Raw genomic sequence first — 18,188 nt, forward strand, 5'->3', positions numbered from 1 at the left:
TTGTGGGTTTGCATCAGAAATTCTCCCAATGATATAGTGGTTTCTTGTCACGGGCACTAGGAGTTTTACCCAGAATTCACTAGGTGTAGCTACACGTACCAGAGGTGCGGACCTCTGGGTAGTGTGGTGAATCAGTGAAACCATACAATAGAATAGGGGAAAGGAATTTCAATAGTATAAATGCTGAGTCTACAATGAGGAAAGAGTCCAAGGGGCATATTCAATTAGCTTTCGGATTCGCGGTAACGCGCCGGAACAGCCGCGAAACGTAATACACGTTACCGCAATAACGTGGATTTTCGTTCGCAGCCCATAGGGTTGCGAACGAAAATCCACGTTAATGCGGTACCGTAATACCCGCAAGAACGCGCACTTTTCGCGGTAACGCGCGTTACCGCGAATCCGAAAGCTAATTGAATATGCCCCTTTGTGCCTTAGCACGCAGGTAGCATATAGCAGGCCAGTACTTGATAACTGGGTAATGTTAGGCAAAGACCAATCAACAATGCAGTAGAAGAGTCAGCGACTTGCAGCTATAATACAGAGGCACTTGTAGACTTTAGTCCAGCTCATAGGTACCATACTGAGTAGTAGCTATATCACAAGGAGACATGAGTGGTCTACAGCTGGTAGGTTTCACCACAGATGTGTAGAGAAGACTTGTCCAGCGCAGGTATGTAACGGAATAGCGTGAGTGGTCCACAGTTGGCAGTTTACACCACTGATGAGAAGAGAAGACTTGTCCAGGTGCAGGTATATAACGGGGTAGTGTGAGTGTTCTGCGATTGGCAAGTTTTACCACTGATGTGTAGAGAAGCCTTGTCCTAGCTCAGGCATGTAACCGGATTACGTGAGTGGTCTGCAATTGGCAAGTTGTACCACTGATGTGAAGAGAGGGCTTGTCCAGGTGCAGGCATGTAACGGAGTAACGTAAGTGGTCTGCAATTGGCAAGTTTTACCACTGATGTATAGAGGAGACTTGTCCAGGTGCAGGCATGTAACGGAGTAGCGTGAGTGGTCTGCAATTGGCAAGTTTTACCACTGAAGTATAGAGGAGACTTGTGCAGGTGCAGGCATATAACGGAGTAGTGAGAGTAGTCTGCAGCGGGTAAGTTCTACTACTGATGTGAAGAGGAGACTTGTCCAGGTGCAGGCATGTAACGGAGTAGCGAGAGTAGTCTGCAGCGGGTAAGTTCTACTACTGATTTGAAGAGGAGGCTTGTCCAGGTGCAGGCATGTAAATGGAGTAGCGAGAGTAGTCTGCAGCGGGTAAGTTCTACTACTGATTTGAAGAGGAGACTTGTCCACAGCAAACGGATAACACGAGCAGAAACAGGAAACACCTCAGAGTCTCAAGGGAATGAGAACCAAGAACAGGCAAAGGTAATAGGGCAACAGGTGCCTTAAGTACTGAGAGGTGATTGATTAACCAATGAGACTAGAGGCAAGGTTTTAACAGTTCAGGGTTTCTGCACATGCGCATCTTAGTCAAGATGGCAGACGGCTCAGGAGAGGCGCCGGCAGGAGCGAGAGAGACCCATGTCCCAAACTAGACGCACTAACAGTCCGGTGAGTGACAGTATCCCCCCTTTTTAAGGTGGGCACAGAACACTTAGAACCAGGGGCCTGATTCATCAAGGTACGCAAACGCATACGCATCTGCTATGCATACTTTGAGTGACGCGAACCGATATGCGAGTGAAATAAGCATCTCAAACAGCAAAAACACACCCACTTGTGGTCCATACAACTAAGTGACGGAAATAAGCAGTGCAAACCTAAGAAAACACACCCACCTGCGAATCTTTAAACAGGCTACACGCATAAGCGACGGCTCTCAACTGATTGACGTCAAGCTAAACAATGCATACTTTACGCCCACTGTGGAAGGGGCCAACAGTTTATTTATATACAACACAACAAACATGCCTGGGCCTTATTTTTACGAGATAGCTCTTTACTCATTAAGCACTGTCGATTAACAGTAATCTGGAACACTCAACCTTGTTTTTCCTTTGCTACTAAGTTTCGTATTACACACTGTTAACAAACACATTCTTCACGATCTTTCACTGTTTAGGATTTCAAGTCGCCGTATAGTGCGCAAAATGCATGGACAATGGCTACATTAAAAACACATGAATAACGAATGTATCAAAATGTATGTGGTGTAAATAAATCTTGCCTTTTCAGCAAAATGCACAGCATACTCTTCCATAAAGGATACACACAAGAGTGTATACAACCTCCACATAGAGGAAGGGTTTCTGTCTGGATCAGAACTCAGGAATGACTATGCAAAGTGGGACAGCTACCCACTACCCCAACCTCAGATGTAATAAAACACAGACAACACCAACAATACAGCATGCGTGCTACACAGACACCTCACACTTAATACTACTCTTCATTCACACAAATTACTCACAAAATACCCAGTTCACAGGTAGCTCACTGGTTAGCACTTTGGACTCAACACAGCAGACATGAGTTCAAATACCAAGCATACCCATAAGTAATGTGGGGATTGGAATTGTTAACAAGAAATATGACACAATGCGTTCTTTTTTTTATTTTGGATTTGCTATACACGCTCAACCATATTGTAAAATATGCCCTCTGATTATACTGTATTGAATGAAAATCTTTTTTTGGATGGAAAATCCGAGAAGCCTCACGCCCTACACTTCACATGCACATTATTAGGTGCATGCGGACATTGATTATTCTGAATGGACTAAGAGGGGGGGGGGGTTGTAGGGGACAGCTTCCTTGGATGTGCATGCAACATTGGCAGCAAACAGACTTTCATCTGGATCCACGGCGTACACATTATGTCATGTACTCAGCTTTATTCAAACACACCGCTCTCCACACTCCAGTACCATGGTCCTTTGCTTCGCTTGCACTTCTGCCTTACACCACTAACGCCACTTCTGGGTACACTTTCGAGGCTCTCTTCAATGTTTCACTGGCTTTGCTCTGATACTTGAACATAACCTTGGACTATCACTACAATGACATGTATTTGGGGAAATTGGTAACTAGCTAGGGCATTTGACTTTGGGGAATTTATCTTGCACACAGGGCCTACAGATGAAATACCTCTTATAGGGGTGGCTTGTTCGTGGAGGGCACATGTTACTTGTGGATTACATGCAAACACCTAAAGAAATCCTTGTGTGCTATAGAAATGATGTTATAAGCAAATCATCTTTGTTCCTTACTCTTTTCGGATTATTATATATACCCACATGTTGTGTAATGAGATGAATAAAGACACACACACCAAGGTTTGTTTTTTTATAAACGTATATTAGATTTTTAAAATGGAACTATGTTTTTAAACTATTTACATACAAATATGTACAAAAAAAAATAAAAATAATTAAGTTTGAAATGAGGCCCTGTAGGCCAATTTGAATCTAATATTGGCTATATATTGTTGGAGCCCTTCCAGGTCCTCCACAATTTGGCCCATGTGGGCCATAACTTCTGCTGCGGTGGGTGGTGGTGGAGGCCAATTGGCAGCTTCCTCTATGGGTGCTGAAAGAAATCAGAAAATAAACATTACATACATGTATACCTATTTCATCAAACAGACAGGATTTACTAGAGCTGTGTACTGTTACATTACTTTCAAATGTTAGGCCTCTGGCAACAAAACCAGTTGGACGCACATTAGACTTTGAGAAGGCATTTGGATCAATGTACTACATTCTGGTGAGCCACGGGGATAGGGCCATGGACAGGGTTGTCTTTTCCAGCATTATTGGTCCCAGGGCAAAGCACTTCCATGGCCCACTACCTACACAATCACTCACAGATATTCTAACGGATTTGGTTGATATTTGAAGTTATAAACAATTCATTAATATACTGACAAGTTGACCAGGCTAGCGGCCACTTTTTTTTGGGTCCTGCCCTGCGTGGCCATGTGTTAAGATGGCTCTGGCTGTGGTTTGAGTGTTTAATGGTCCTAAATTTGGAAGCCAGATATTAAGTGTTAAACCTGTGGCATATAAGGCACCATGTAATCAACATGTGTGACAGCAGGGATTATGTACAAGTTTAATGCACATCTAAATCTTATATAATTATGTCCATCACTTATCGCAAATACTTACTATCTTCCAACTCCACTGCCTCTTGGCTGCCCGATGCGGAGTCCTCCAAATCCTGTGGCTCCGGGTCAGCCTGCTCCTCCTCCTCCTCCACTGCCACTGGCACCCCCACTGCCTCCTCCTGCTCCTCCACTGCCACCGACACCGGCTGGGCCACCTCCTCCTCCGATGACAGTGCCACTGCCACCGCCACTGGCTCCTACTCCTCCGATGACAGTGCCACCGCCACTGGCTGCTCCTCCTCCTCCGCCTGCGCCTCCACCACTGCCCGGCGGCGTTCCCAGCGTGAAAAAAAGGAAATATAAACAAAAGGACATGTTAACACAATCACCATTTGAAAAAAACATAGTATTATGACAATCAGGTGATCATACATATTTAATAAACTTCTTTACATTGTCAGCAGGCAGAAATATTAGCTACTAACAATGCAAGGAGCTAAACATGATGAACACAAAGCATTTCACATGACTTGTCCGCCTGGTACAGTGGTCTAGTGGTTAGCACATCTGCCTCACAGCACTGGTGTCATGAGTTCAATTCCCAACCATGGCCTTATCTGTGTGGAGTTTGTATATTCTCTATGTGTTTGCGTGGGTTTCCTCCTAGTGCTCCAGTTTCCTCCCACACTCCAAAAACATACTAGTAGGTTAATTAGCTACAATCAAAATTGATCCTAGTCTCTCCCTGTCTGTGTGTGAATGTCTATATTAGGCAATTTAGACTGTAAGCTCCAATGGGGCAGGGACTGATGTAAATGAAATCTCTGTACATTGCAGCGGATTTAGTGGCACTAGATAAATTAATGATTATGATGATGACCTGGCACAATTTTTGGTATTTTACATAGAGATGTGGAATATTGCAGTGGCCTAGTGGTCAGCACTTTGCTCTCACAGCACTGGGGTCAGGAGTTCAACTCCCTGATTATTGTTTCATATGTGTGGAGTTTGGAGGCTTGCTCCATACTTGCATGTGTTGTCTACCACACTCCCCAAACATACTACTGGCTGCCTAATTAGATTGTGTACAAATTTGCCCGTAGTATGTTTTTTCATGTCGGGGAATTTAAGTCTGCAAACTCCCATGGCCCTGGTAATGATGTCAATTAGTTCTCTCTTTACAGGGCCACAGAATTAGTGGATGGAGCTCCAAATCTTTGAATGTTGTGTATACTTTGGAAATCACCCTTTGTTGGGACTACCTCACAGTCTAAAATAGTCTAAATAGCCATTTAAGTAATGATTGATTAGCTATATCTAGTACACTCTGTAATCTGTTTGCATCTTATGGGAGCTTGAAAAAATGTGTCTAAACACTAAGGTGTTTGGTATTTAAAACCTGCCTTTTTAATCTTGCCCCAATAATGACAACACATCTGCCACTCCAAAATGTTTTTAAGGTTAGACCAGCAAGTTACAGCACTCGGGTCAAGAGTTAGAATGCCTGATTTCCAAAACCACCCTTAATGGTGAGAATTGTCACACAAAAACATTTAGGTCAGTAAATGGTTAGCAGACAAATGTAGGAGACAGGAGCCAAAGCTTTTTGGGTGCACTGGAAGGGGCATGACCTTTATAGTGTGCTTGCACATTGTTATGTAGGCCATGTCAGGTGATGAGGGTGAACATATTTACAAGCATAGAGCAAATATATATGTGTAGACATGTTTTTGCGATTAATAGAGAACTCACTTATTCGAATCTCACGACGGAGCTCTTGCAGAAGCTGGGGCTGGCGGCGCCGGAGATCGCTCCACCGCCGTTGGAGCTGAACAATACTTCTCCGGATATTGTATCGGAGGCGGAGGTGTCTGCGGACCCTTTCATAGGCCCGCACCTTTACCTCGTTGGAAATATACCTTCCAGAGGGTACATTGTCCATACCCTCTGGAAGGACTCGCAGTTCGCGCCCGGCGAAAATAGTAGCCCTCATTTTAGAATACTATCTGTCACACAAAATGGAGGCCTCTGCGTTCCGATTGGTTCGCTGAGCACGTATGGGCATGCTCACGTCACACGCGGAACTTTCCCACACCTGTGTTGTCTCTCTAGTTGTCTCTCCCACCAAGAACATGTCGGCCCCCTACGATGAGACGAGTACTCTGTGCGTAGCAATAAGGAAGAAGAGTGTACACCTGGTTTATTAATCCAAACCTCCATTTAAAACCACCTGTGCTTTGCCTTACTGCCTGTTCATGAGCTGATTTGGCTGGACAGGACAGGACACATTCAACTTTCTAACAAATTTAGCTACTTTGCCTAATAAGCAAACAACAAACAGTAAGTACAAAAGTCAATCAGATATTTTAATATATCCAATGTGTTTGTATCATCTAATGTAGCCTTCTGTTTTGTATGAAATATGTGTGTCATAGCTGTAATTAAACTGCTATGAAAAGGGGCCTTGCCATCACATTTGAACAGGCCAATAATGCTATATTTGTCTACAATAAGCTAAGTTATTTAACCGTATCAATCTTGCACTCAATACAACTTGGCTGTTAGCATTGTTGATAACATAACCTTACCTTGCATTTTAATTTACTTTATTTGTTGTTTTGCAGCCCACCCCAAGCATTACATACGGTCAATTCCCCTCTTTTGATATTTGTGTGCAAATATATAAAAGTAAGTATAAATAGGTCATATATATTGTATTATATACCAATAATTTGTATCTGCTCATTTAGCCATCTGTGTATGCACAAATATGTGTGTCATAGCTGTAATGAGAGTGTGACCAGAAGTGGGCTTGGCCTCATATTTAACTGGGAAAGAATGCATTAGTAGCTTACACTATGCTAAGTACTGTTAGATTATCCATATCCCACACACTAATAACTGATATTGCATTGAGGGACACATGCATCAAAATGTTTAAATGTATTTTGAAGCTTACATAACAAATTGCATTTGTAGTACACACTTAAGTGTGTTGGTGGCTGATTTGATTTGGAAAAGTAATATTGCAAGCACCATATAGGGTTTGCTATTCAGACAAACTTAATGTGATATCATTAATTGAGGTGTGTGGCTAACCTGTTAACCAAGGTTAGCCTTTTAAAAGTGGCAACTGGTAGTAGTAGCTGAATGTTTAAGTAGTATTTGTTGACCGTTAATGTAAAAATACAGTGGACAAAGTCAATGTTGGTTCAATATAGAAGCAACAATGTTGATTAGAATGAGGCCCATGTTTTTTAAACATAGGTAGTAGTTTCCCAAATTAGAGCTTTTAAGGGGGTGGATGGGCATACAATTTGTATTGGCACCTGACTGTTTGCATTGGCAAAACCTAATCTCATTATTTTTCCAATAGGAATAGGTCTGAGCCAGGCCCCAGTGGCGAGCAGGCACCCGGGCGCCCAAGTATGCGCAAGAAAAATTTTACGACTGAAGAACTTGAGGTGTTGGTGTCGGAGGTTTTACAGCGTTTTCATTCGGAAGAGCGCCAGATTACTGGGCCTGAGCGGCACCGCCATTGGGAGCTAATAACGCAAGCGATAAATGACATATCGCCCCATGCTCGAAAAATCCATGAGGTCCAGAAACGGTATTAAAAACCAATGTTTGTCAAAAAGGGCTATAGAATGTGAATGACTGTCTTGAGTAGGATTTCTTTGCTTTTGTTTATCTCTCTCGAAATAGATATAGATATATGTATAGATATAGATATGTATGTAGATTGTGTGTTAGTATTACTTAGGCAACTGTGATGTTAAACCAGCCTTGTGTCGATAAAGTATTTTCCTATCAGGGGCTTAGGTGATGTTTAAAAGCAGCATGGCCCTTGGCCACATTTACATAATCAGTTGTGCAAAATTAACCACGATTGTAAATCCCAAGACATTAGTGTACAATGTGCCATTAATAAATGTGGATTATTTTGTTTGTTATTTTTTCCTTTTAAAAAAAGGCAGATATTTGACACCATAATGTTTGTCTATTCCGCAGCTGGGCGGACTATAAAGCTCGATTGAAAAGCAAACTGGCACGGCAACATCGTCATGCCCAAGGGACTGGGGGTGGCCCACCAATGGACATTTCATTGAACCCCCTTGAGGAGCGGGCAAGGGCAGCAATTTCTCTTGTGGAGATTGTTGGGGTGGGCGACATAGACACTGGCTATAGCCCACCCCCAAGACGAGATTCCGCTCCACTAGGTACAATGAAGAGTGTGCTTAGTTCATGTCTGTAAAGGTTTCTATATGTCTGAGCAAATGTGTAAACTCTCTGGATGTGTCTGAAGGATAACTTTGATTGCACAATATCTTAGCCTATGAGATGGGAGGAAATGTCATGTAGACAGTGAAGAAAAAATTTCTCTATATATACAGTTTTGTGCATAATTAGAATACACAAAAAGTGGTAAAGTCTGATTTTGGTGACTGTAAAGGGCTGCAAGCACATTAAATGTCATTTCAGACTTGACCAATGCTACATCAGGCGTACCTCAATATGTTCCAAAAAACCATTATTGTTCCCAAATGTTTTTATAGAATATCTTACTGTTTGTTTTTATTCTCTCTACAGATTCCGAGCAGCAGCCCACTGCAGCCATTCAAGAAGTTGCCCGTGAAGTGGAGGGGGATCAGGTGGATCCAGCTGAAGATGCATGGGAGCGGGCACTCTCGGACGCATCACAAAGACTTAATAGCGCCACAGAAGCACAGAATGTTCACCTGGCACTAATAGCGAGCACTGTCCAACACAAGGATCAACTTACCAGTCTCATAAGCACACTCTCCACTTTCATGAGCACACACACCTCTTTAATGACCACACACACCTCTTTAATGACCACACACAACACCCAAATGGAAAATTTAAATCGAACAATGTCACATATCGAAACACTCCTGGGTGATCTCTTGCATGCCCACTCCCAATGCACCTCCGCCACATTCCCTTCACCCAGGTCAGATTTTTATTTCATCAGTCCCCATACCCAGTTGCCTGGTGCCTCAAACCTCCCTGTTGTGTCTGACTCCTCCCTCCCTGGTGTGTCTGACTCCTCCCTCCCTGGTGTGTCTGTTGCGTCCACCCTCCCTGGTGTGTCTGACTCCTCCCTCCCTGGTGTCTGACTCCTCCCTCCCTGGTGTGTCTGTTGCGTCCACCCTCCCTAGTGTGTCTGACTCCTCCCTCCCTGGTGTGTCTGACTCCTCCCTCCCTGGTGTGTCTGTTGCGTCCACCCTCCCTGGTGTGTCTGACTCCTCCCTCCCTGGTGTGTCTGACTCCACCCTCCCTGGTGTGTCTGTTGCGTCCACCCTCCCTGTTGTGTCTGACTCCTCCCTCCCTGACCCCCAACTATGTCGTCTTATGTGTTTTGCCTTTGTCCGTGGCTTTGCCCAATCCCCTGTCGTGGCCCCTTCCCAATCCCCTGTCCATGAGGCTGCACCTTCACCTCGTCGGACACAATCCGTTTCCCAGGCAGGTTTGGCTGGTTCCTCGGACTCCTCTACATCACGGGTGACAAGAAGTAGGAGTGGGACACAGTCCAAGGCCACTCCATATAAAAAGCCTAAAAGAAAATGATTTGTATATTTTGTTATGAAACCTTATGTCATATATTGCGTCACAAATATGTTTTTTGGATTTACAACTAAAGTTTGATTTATTAAAGAAAGTTTGTGATTATTTATTTACTATTACATAATTTAGTATTGTTTTTTTTAATCTATACTTGTTCTCAAGTCTAAGTAAAGTATTAACTCCGAAGACACGGTCGGAATCATTAAAGTTCTTTAAGGAATAGGTATCTAATTTCAGTGTGGTGTCCAAAAGGAAGTGGCAGATTGATTCAGCCTCCTAAATGAAGAGGATCCTTAATACAATATTATTGGAGAAACCATGTAATAATGCAAGGGGAGTAAATTAACATTCTTTATTTTGTTCAAGTTAAATACTGTCTGTATCCTAATATAGCGCACCAATACTTGTTATATTTTTTTAACACGGAAATGTTAAGTTCATCTAGGACCTCTCCTAACCACCATAAGAAACAGAAAGCTCAATTTTTAATACATACCCCTCCAATGCCACATGTTTTTGCCTGACTTAGTTACTTTGCCTTAACTTTCCAGAATGATTCAGGCCCATGGTTTGGTCAAGAAGACTTAAACAAGAAGTTTATCAAGCTAAGCTTCAGAATCTATTTGCCTCAGTGTTTATTTTTTTGTGTGAGTAAATGTTTATAAAACAAGTGTGCCAGTACTACAGTGGCCCTTTATAGGTTGTAAAAAAACATCCTATAAATTAAGTATTATTTTGATAAACTGTAAGCTGACACAAAGTAGCCTCAAAAAACAGGTGCAAATGGCACCAAAATACTCCTAACAATTATTTGCATAATGCCACAGATCAAGTATTGTTAACTACTCTTCCAACCCGTTCTGACTGTAGAAATGTGCAAAATATCTAATAAGGCATTTGCCTTTAAGAATAGTACTAATTCACAGTGTGTGGTACACCAATCACCCTTTAGCATAACGCTTGTTTAAATGTTATTTAATGTCCTTATTGCACAAAGCACATTTAGTTAGTGACTCAAATTGGGATATTAGGTGTACTTACCCCATCCACCGCTGTCATATCACGGCTATCTTGGCCCCTTCTGGTCGTCTGCAACCTTCCCGTCCTCCACACCTCCATGTGAAAACACACACTGTTTGTTCTGCCGCATGGGCGCGGCCAGCTTGGATGCAGTCAGGTGATCATTCCAGACCAACCAGAATCACCAGGTCAGATAACATTAACTGATCAGGCAATAGTTGTTTTGGACACCCTATATAAATCTGCTGCTGTGATCTGTTCATTGACCGAACAACACACTTCTCTCCAGAGGATAGGTCTTGGCTCCAGTGTTCTGGCCTGCATTACAAAACCAGAGTTTTTGACCACATTTGCAGACTGGTCATTCCTCTGCTTTATTCGACAATCATCAAAGACATGAGCAGGAAGATGATCCAGTCTGCTAGGTTCTTATTCAGTCCTGCTCCAGCTAGTCCCAAGGGTCCATAATGGGATCAAGAAATATAGATTACCCTGACATTTTTACAGTACATAAGGGTGTATGTAGTCTTGTGTGAGCTGTTTGCTGAGTGCCTGGCTATTCATGTAAGAAGGACAATAAAAACATGACAATTTGATTATGGGTTACTCTGGCAAATAAACACACCCTCTAATCCAATTAAGTATACACCACATTATCTACATCACCTAGTTGTTAGCAGTCACGGCGGCCGCTGGCACCGCCGCAACTCTCACCTATTTCCTGCAGGCGTCCCGGTCGTCGCTATGGCAACCGGGACGTCACTTCCTGCTTTGACCCGACTGTTGCCAGGGCAACGGTCGGACGCTAGTTACAGGGGCGCTGCGTCCCGGCAGCTGGGAACAGCCGGGCGCATGCGCAGAAGCGCCCACAAGCCTGTGGGCTGATTAACATGGCAGGATTGAGCCTGCCCACGTGATGTCAGAGCTAGGCTCTGATTGGCCACTACTGGTATTTAAGGCAGTGAGGTTTGCAGCCTCACTGCCGGTTATAGCGTTCTGTCCTCAGTTCTGCTGCCTGCTTGTGCTATCCATTTTGGTTCCTGCTACCTTGGATTTGACTACCCGTGTTTTGACCCCTGCTTGTTATTGGACCTGTGACCCTTCTCTTCTGACCTTGACCTTTTGCCTGGAATTCGGATTTTGCTTCTCTGCCTGTGAGTTTGACCCTTCGCTTGCCCTTGGATATTGCATTTGTGACCTTTTCACCTTGGATTCTTCTTACACTACAGTCCACCAATCACTCCACTCCTGGGAACTCCTTTAAGTTACTCGACCGTCGGTCGGCCCGCAGCCCAGTCTGTCCCCACCACTAGGGGCTCCAGCGAACACCTGGCCTTCTGAGTAGTTCCCGAGTTTCACTGTACTGACTTGGGAGTTCCTAACACTAGTGATGGATATCCAAGAGGTAGTTTGTCCACCAAATTGCTGCATACAGTCGTTCTTTAACTAAACTCTATGGTCTGATTCCACAATTGCATTAAAGTTAAAAACAATTTGGAAGCCTTAATACCTTTTTTTTCTAAACAGACCTTATAGTTTATTTACTTATGAACACTCATTCATTCATTGCTATACTGGCCATGACAATACGTTTTTGCTCCCTTCCAGTGGTGGATTTTATTTAAGCAAGGGCAAGCTAGTTGACTGTCACTCACCGGACTGTGAGTGCTACTTCTCGTGTGTTTAGGAACCGTGGCCGTCCACCATCCTGAGGGTTTGCGCATGCCCTTTCAAACCTTCAGTACATGTTCCTTTTAGTTAATTGGCTGATCAGGCAACACTCCCTATTTAAAGCACCTGTGGTCAATACCTCGTTGCCTGATCTTGGAGTCTCATTGTACCTGCAGTGCCCTGCTCATCGCAACCCTCCAGTACTCCTCGTGTCTGCAGCCAGCCGATCCGCTCTCCGTGCTTCTACAGCGTTCCTGCTTGTGTCAACTCGCCTGTCTGCATTGGATCAACGCTCCGCTGCTTTCATCTCGGCTAGACCACCTCTACTCTCCTGTGTTCTCCAGGTGTCCAGTTCTATATACTACTGCTTCCTGAGTATTGTTTCCATCCTTGCTGGTCTACCTACCTGTGCGCTGCACCTACTTGGTTACCGCTTCCACCTCCTGGGACTTCGTATCCTGCCGGCCTCCAGCCGTTCAGGTATCCCTGCACCTCTTTCTGACAGCCTGCTCTCCTGAACCACGGTATGCATACTTTTCATTGACTGTGCTGGTGTATTGCATATCTTGCTGGACTGAGTTGTTCTCCTCTGGAGTTTCCTATCCACTGAGACTATTGCCATCATTTGACTGTGTTACCTTTTAGCCTGGATAGTTCTTGTGACTTTGTATATTTGTGCAGTGCTGCTCAGTTATTACTATTTTGTGCATATCATCGTGGGATCAAGTTCAGTGTGCCCGTGTATACTCTGCATTGCATTTATCTCCCCGTGCTCCTCCTCACATATATATTTCAGTGGTACAACTTGCTAGAGGCAGACCACTGTTCCCTGTTTCCTGAGTCACCAGTTTCCAGTATCCTTTCACATAGCAGTGGTACAACTTGCTAACGCAGACCACTGACTTCCCGGATACCTTCACCTAGATTCCATTCCCTCACCTAGACAGCGGTACCACTTGCTATATGCAGACCGCTGACTCTCATCACCTCCTCGTTACTTCTGGACATTCCTCCTCACTATAGCAGTGGTACAACTTGCTATCCGCAGACCACTGACTACCCTCACGTTTCCTTGTCCATCCAGTTCCTCGTGTACAGTTATCTACCTATTACCAGTGCTGCTAGTCATCGACTTTCCACGAGCATTCTCTCACCATCTGCTGTCTCCTGTTCCGTGATCACCCTGCTACCAGAGTACCATATTACCACCTATACTGCTCTGGTAAGTCCATCATCTGGTGATACCTGGGTAAAGACTCCTAGTGCCCGTGACAGTAAGATCAGGCCATGACAGACCCAGATTCGGAACCTACAGCTAAAGAGATGCTGCAGCATCTGGTTACCCGTATGGAGCAACAGGATGCTCGCCAACAGCTGTTGCTACAATGTTTCCAGGCGTTAGCCTCCCAAGGAACATCTGGACAGAATGTCACAGCTAATGTTGATGCTCCTGTGCTTTCCTCCGTTTCCCCAGTGCCATCCCAGGTGTCTATGGCTTCCACGCTTCACCTGCCTACTCCGTCAAAGTATGATGGAGACCCCAAAACTTGTAGGGGTTTTCTCAATCAATGCTCAGTTCATTTTGAGCTCCAACCTCAAAATTTCTCTACTCATCGTTCCAGAGTGGCCTATCTTATTTCATTGTTTTCTGGACAAGCTCTCGCATGGGCTTTCCCTCTGTGGGAAAGAAACGATCCATTATTATAGGATACTGCCAAATTTATTTCCACGTTCCGAAGTGTATTCGATGAACCAGGTCGTGTCATCTCCGCTGCATCCAGCATTCTCCGTTTACGTCAGGGTTCTCGTACAGTAGGCCAGTACGTCATTCAATTTAGGATATTAGCCTCTGAACTTCAGTGGAACACTGAAGCGTTAATTGCCGCCTTCTGGCAGGGGCTCTCCGATAAAATTAAAGATGCACTGACTACTCAAGAACTACCTACTTCTTTAGAAGATTTGATTTCTCTTTGCCATCGTGTAGACATGAGATTTCGTGAAAGGGAGTCTGAAAAAACAACTTCAGTTAAAGCACCTCTTCGCTCAACTTCTCAACTTCGTCCAGCTTCATCTCCTGTGATACCCATGGAGATAGGACGCTCCAAATTAACTACTGAAGAGAGGAACCGAAGAGTAAAGAATAGACTTTGTATCTATTGTGCTGATTCCACACATGCTCAATTCATGCCCTAAAAAATCGGGAAATGCCAGGCCCTAACTAGTTCTGGAGAGGTGAAGTTAGGGTCCCTGGAGTCCTCTCCATGTTCTAGGAAATTAAAAGTCTGCGCTTTTGATGTTACAATTTCCTTTGCTACCAAATCCTGTGAGTCCCAAGCACTTATTGATTCTGGAGCTGCGGGAAATTTTATTTCTAAATCCCTAGTGAATCAATGGTCCCTACCAGTGATTACCCTGAAGACACCTATTACTGTGACTGCTATTGATGGATCACGTCTTATCAATGGTCTCATCACCCAGAGTACGTCTCCAGTAACGCTTCAGATTGGTGTGCTACACCAAGAAGAAATTTTGTTTTTAATTCTTCCTGTTACTACAAGTCCGATTGTTTTAGGCCTTCCATGGCTTCAATGTCATTCTCCCCAGATTGACTGGCGCACTCCTCAAGTTATGTCTTGGGGAGCTGAATGTCATCATCGTTGTCTCTCCCAAGTCGTTCCCCTTAAAATACAGCAATCTTCCATTTCACCTTCCTCACCGGGACTCCCTCCTCAGTATGCTTCATTTGCCGATGTATTTGATAAAACTCAGTCTGAACGTCTTCCTCCTCCTCGTTCATGGGATTGTCCGATTGATCTTCTACCTGGCAAGACTCCTCCTAGGGGTCGTGTGTATCCACTTTACTTACCTGAAACTCAAGCTACATCTGAATACATCCAAGAGAATCTTCAGTGAGGATTTATTCGACCTTCTACTTCTCCCGCTGGAGCCGGGTTCTTCTTTGTAAAAAAGAAGGATGGATCACTACGCCCCTGCATAGAATTTTGTGTACTTAACGCCATTACTATTAAAAATCGGTATCCCATTCCTCTGATTACTGAGCTATTTGATCGGATTAAGGGAGCTCGGATCTTTACCAAGTTGGATCTTCGTGGTGCCTACAATTTAATTAGAATCAGGTCCGGTGACGAATGGAAGACAGCTTTCAACACCAGAGATGGGCATTATGAATATTTAGTAATGCCTTTCGGGTTATGTAATGCCCCCGCTGTTTTCCAGGGCTTCATTAATGAGATCTTCCAGGACTTGTTATATGTATGTGTCGTCGTTTATCTGGACGACATATTGATCTTTTCACAGGACCTGCCTTCTCATCACCAACATGTGGCAGAAGTTCTTTCCAGACTCCGGAGAAATTCATTATTCTGCAAATTAGAAAAATGTTCATTCGAGTTGCCCCAGATTCTATTTTTGGGTTATATTGTCTCCGGAGTTGGTCTTCAAATGGATCCAGAAAAGGTGAATGCTGTCTTACATTGGCCTCAGCCAACCACTCTTCGTGCCATTCAGCGTTTTTTAGGTTTTGCCAATTACTATAGATGCTTCATTCGAGATTTCTCTTCGATTGCATCTCCTATTGTGGCCCTGACTCGTAAAGGGGCCAATACTAAGCAATGGTCATCTGAGGCTCTTCAAGCCTTTCAGTTTCTTAAAGAGTCCTTCTCCTCTGCTCCCATTCTTCGACAGCCTGATGTGACGCTTCCCTTCTTCCTAGAGGTAGATGCCTCTAATGTTGGTTTAGGAGCCATTCTCTCCCAAAGATCGGAGCAACAAAAATTCCATCCTTGTGCCTTTTACTCTCGGGGTCTTCTGCCTGCGGAGAAGAATTACACCATCGGGGACAAGGAGTTGCTGGCTATTAAAGTAGCATTAGAGGAGTGGATATACTTGTTGGAGGGAGCTCGTCATCCTGTGACAATTTTCACGGATCATAAGAACTTGTCATATCTACAGTCTGCTCAATGTTTCAATCCTCATCAAGCAAGATGGTCTCTTTTCTTTTCTCGTTTTGAGTTAATCATAACCTTCAAACCAGCTGCAAAGAACAAAAAAGCCGACGCTCTATCTCGAGCCTTTGTGACGTCCTCTGACGTTGAAGAGGTTTCCAACCACTCTATACTAGACCCCAAATGTGTTTCGCTGGCTGCTTCTTCCACTAAGGTGCTACCATTTGGGAAAACCCTCGTGCCTCCTACTCTTAGGAGGAAAATCCTTTTGTGGTTCCACTCTTCTCGTTTTTCTGGACACTCTGGTGAACGCAAGACCTTTGAGATTCTCTCTCGAAGTTACTGGTGGCCTTCTATGAGGAGAGATGTCAAAGATTTTGTAGCCGCTTGTGAATTGTGTTCTCAGTTCCAGACCTCCCGCAGAACTCCAGCGGGTTTGCTTCAACCACTACCCATTCCGTCCAAGCCATGGACCCATATTAGTATGGACTTTGTTACTGATCTTTCTCCTAGTAAAAACTGCAATACTATTTGGGTAGTGGTGGACAGATTTTCGAAGATGGCGCATTTCGTTCCCTTGTCTGGTTTACCTTCCTGTTCTACTCTGGCTGAGCATTTCATCAAAGAAATCTTTCGTATTCATGGATGTCCATCTGAGATTGTGTCAGATAGAGGCGTACACTTCGTTTCCAGATTCTGGCGGGCCCTTTGCAAGACCTTGGGCATACGATTAGCACTCTCATCTTCCTACCATCCTCAATCAAACGGACAAACTGAGAGGGTCAATCAAGATCTTGAGACGTTTATAAGGATGTTCTCATCAGCCAATCAAGACAACTGGGTAGAATTGCTTCCTTGGGCTGAATTCGCTCATAACAACTTGTACCATGAGTCATCTTCTAAAACTCCATTCTTTGTGGTTTACGGTCACCATCCGTCTTTTACGGAATTTCCTGCCCTCCCTCCCACCCAAGTTCCTGCTGTAGAGACTGTTTGTCAAACTTTCAAAAATATTTGGTCTCAGGTCAAAACCTGTTTAAAGAAGACATCTGCCAAATATAAGTCTTTTGCAGATAAAAAGAGGCGGGCTATTCCACCACTGAAAATTGGTGATCGTGTCTGGTTATCTACCAAAAATATTCGTTTGAAGGTCCCATCTATGAAATTCGCTCCTCGTTTTATTGGTCCGTATAGGATCATTCAAGTGATTAATCCAGTTTGTTTCAAACTTCTACTTTCTAAGAATCTTCGTATCTCCAACGCCTTCCATGTGTCCTTGCTCAAACCTCTCATCATCAACCGTTTCTCGGTCCCTCCTTCAGCACCTCGGCCAGTTCAAATTCATCAGGAGGAAGACTTTGAGATTACTCATATATTGGATGCAAAAATTTCGCGAGGAGTTCTTCGTTTCCTCGTTCATTGGAAGGGCTTTGGTCCTGAGGAGCGTTCATGGATCAAAGCTGAAGATCTCAACGCTCCAGCTCTTCTTAAGAAGTTTTATTCCAAGTTTCCGGACAAACCCGGTTCCAGGTGTTCTGTGCCCACCTTTAAAAGGGGGGGTACTGTCACTCACCGGACTGTGAGTGCTACTTCTCGTGTGTTTAGGAACCGTGGCCGTCCACCATCCTGAGGGTCTGCGCATGTGCAGCCCTTTCAAACCTTCAGTACATGTTCCTTTTAGTTAATTGGCTGATCAGGCAACACTCCCTATTTAAAGCACCTATGGTCAATACCTCATTGCCTGATCTTGGAGTCTCATTCCCCATGAGCCTCTGAAGGTGTTCCTGTGTTTCCTCGTGTATTCAGCTCCTGCTGATTCCTGTTGTTCGTTTGTGGTTTCCAGACCACTTCAACTCTCCTGTGTTTCATCGTGACTG

General features: G+C 44.1%; 2 long non-coding RNA genes across 3 annotated transcripts in view; both read left to right on the forward strand.

Moving 5' to 3' along the window:
- Nucleotides 1-5,351: 5,351 nt before the first annotated feature.
- LOC142107157 (uncharacterized) lies at nt 5,352-8,291 on the forward strand. The gene is made up of 3 exons (XR_012679888.1): nt 5,352-6,754; nt 7,443-7,676; nt 8,078-8,291. It is a non-coding gene; the product is annotated as an uncharacterized LOC142107157 (long non-coding RNA).
- Nucleotides 8,292-12,535: 4,244 nt separating this feature from the next.
- LOC142149693 (uncharacterized) overlaps nt 12,536-18,188 on the forward strand; it is a 152,415-nt gene continuing 146,762 nt past the window's right edge. For both annotated transcript variants that reach the window (XR_012690875.1, XR_012690877.1), the window contains exon 1: nt 12,536-12,690. This is a non-coding gene — a long non-coding RNA (uncharacterized LOC142149693). The remainder of the gene's footprint in view (nt 12,691-18,188) is intronic.

The sequence above is a fragment of the Mixophyes fleayi genome, chromosome 1, assembly GCF_038048845.1.
Source record: "Mixophyes fleayi isolate aMixFle1 chromosome 1, aMixFle1.hap1, whole genome shotgun sequence".
NCBI lineage: Eukaryota > Metazoa > Chordata > Amphibia > Anura > Limnodynastidae > Mixophyes > Mixophyes fleayi.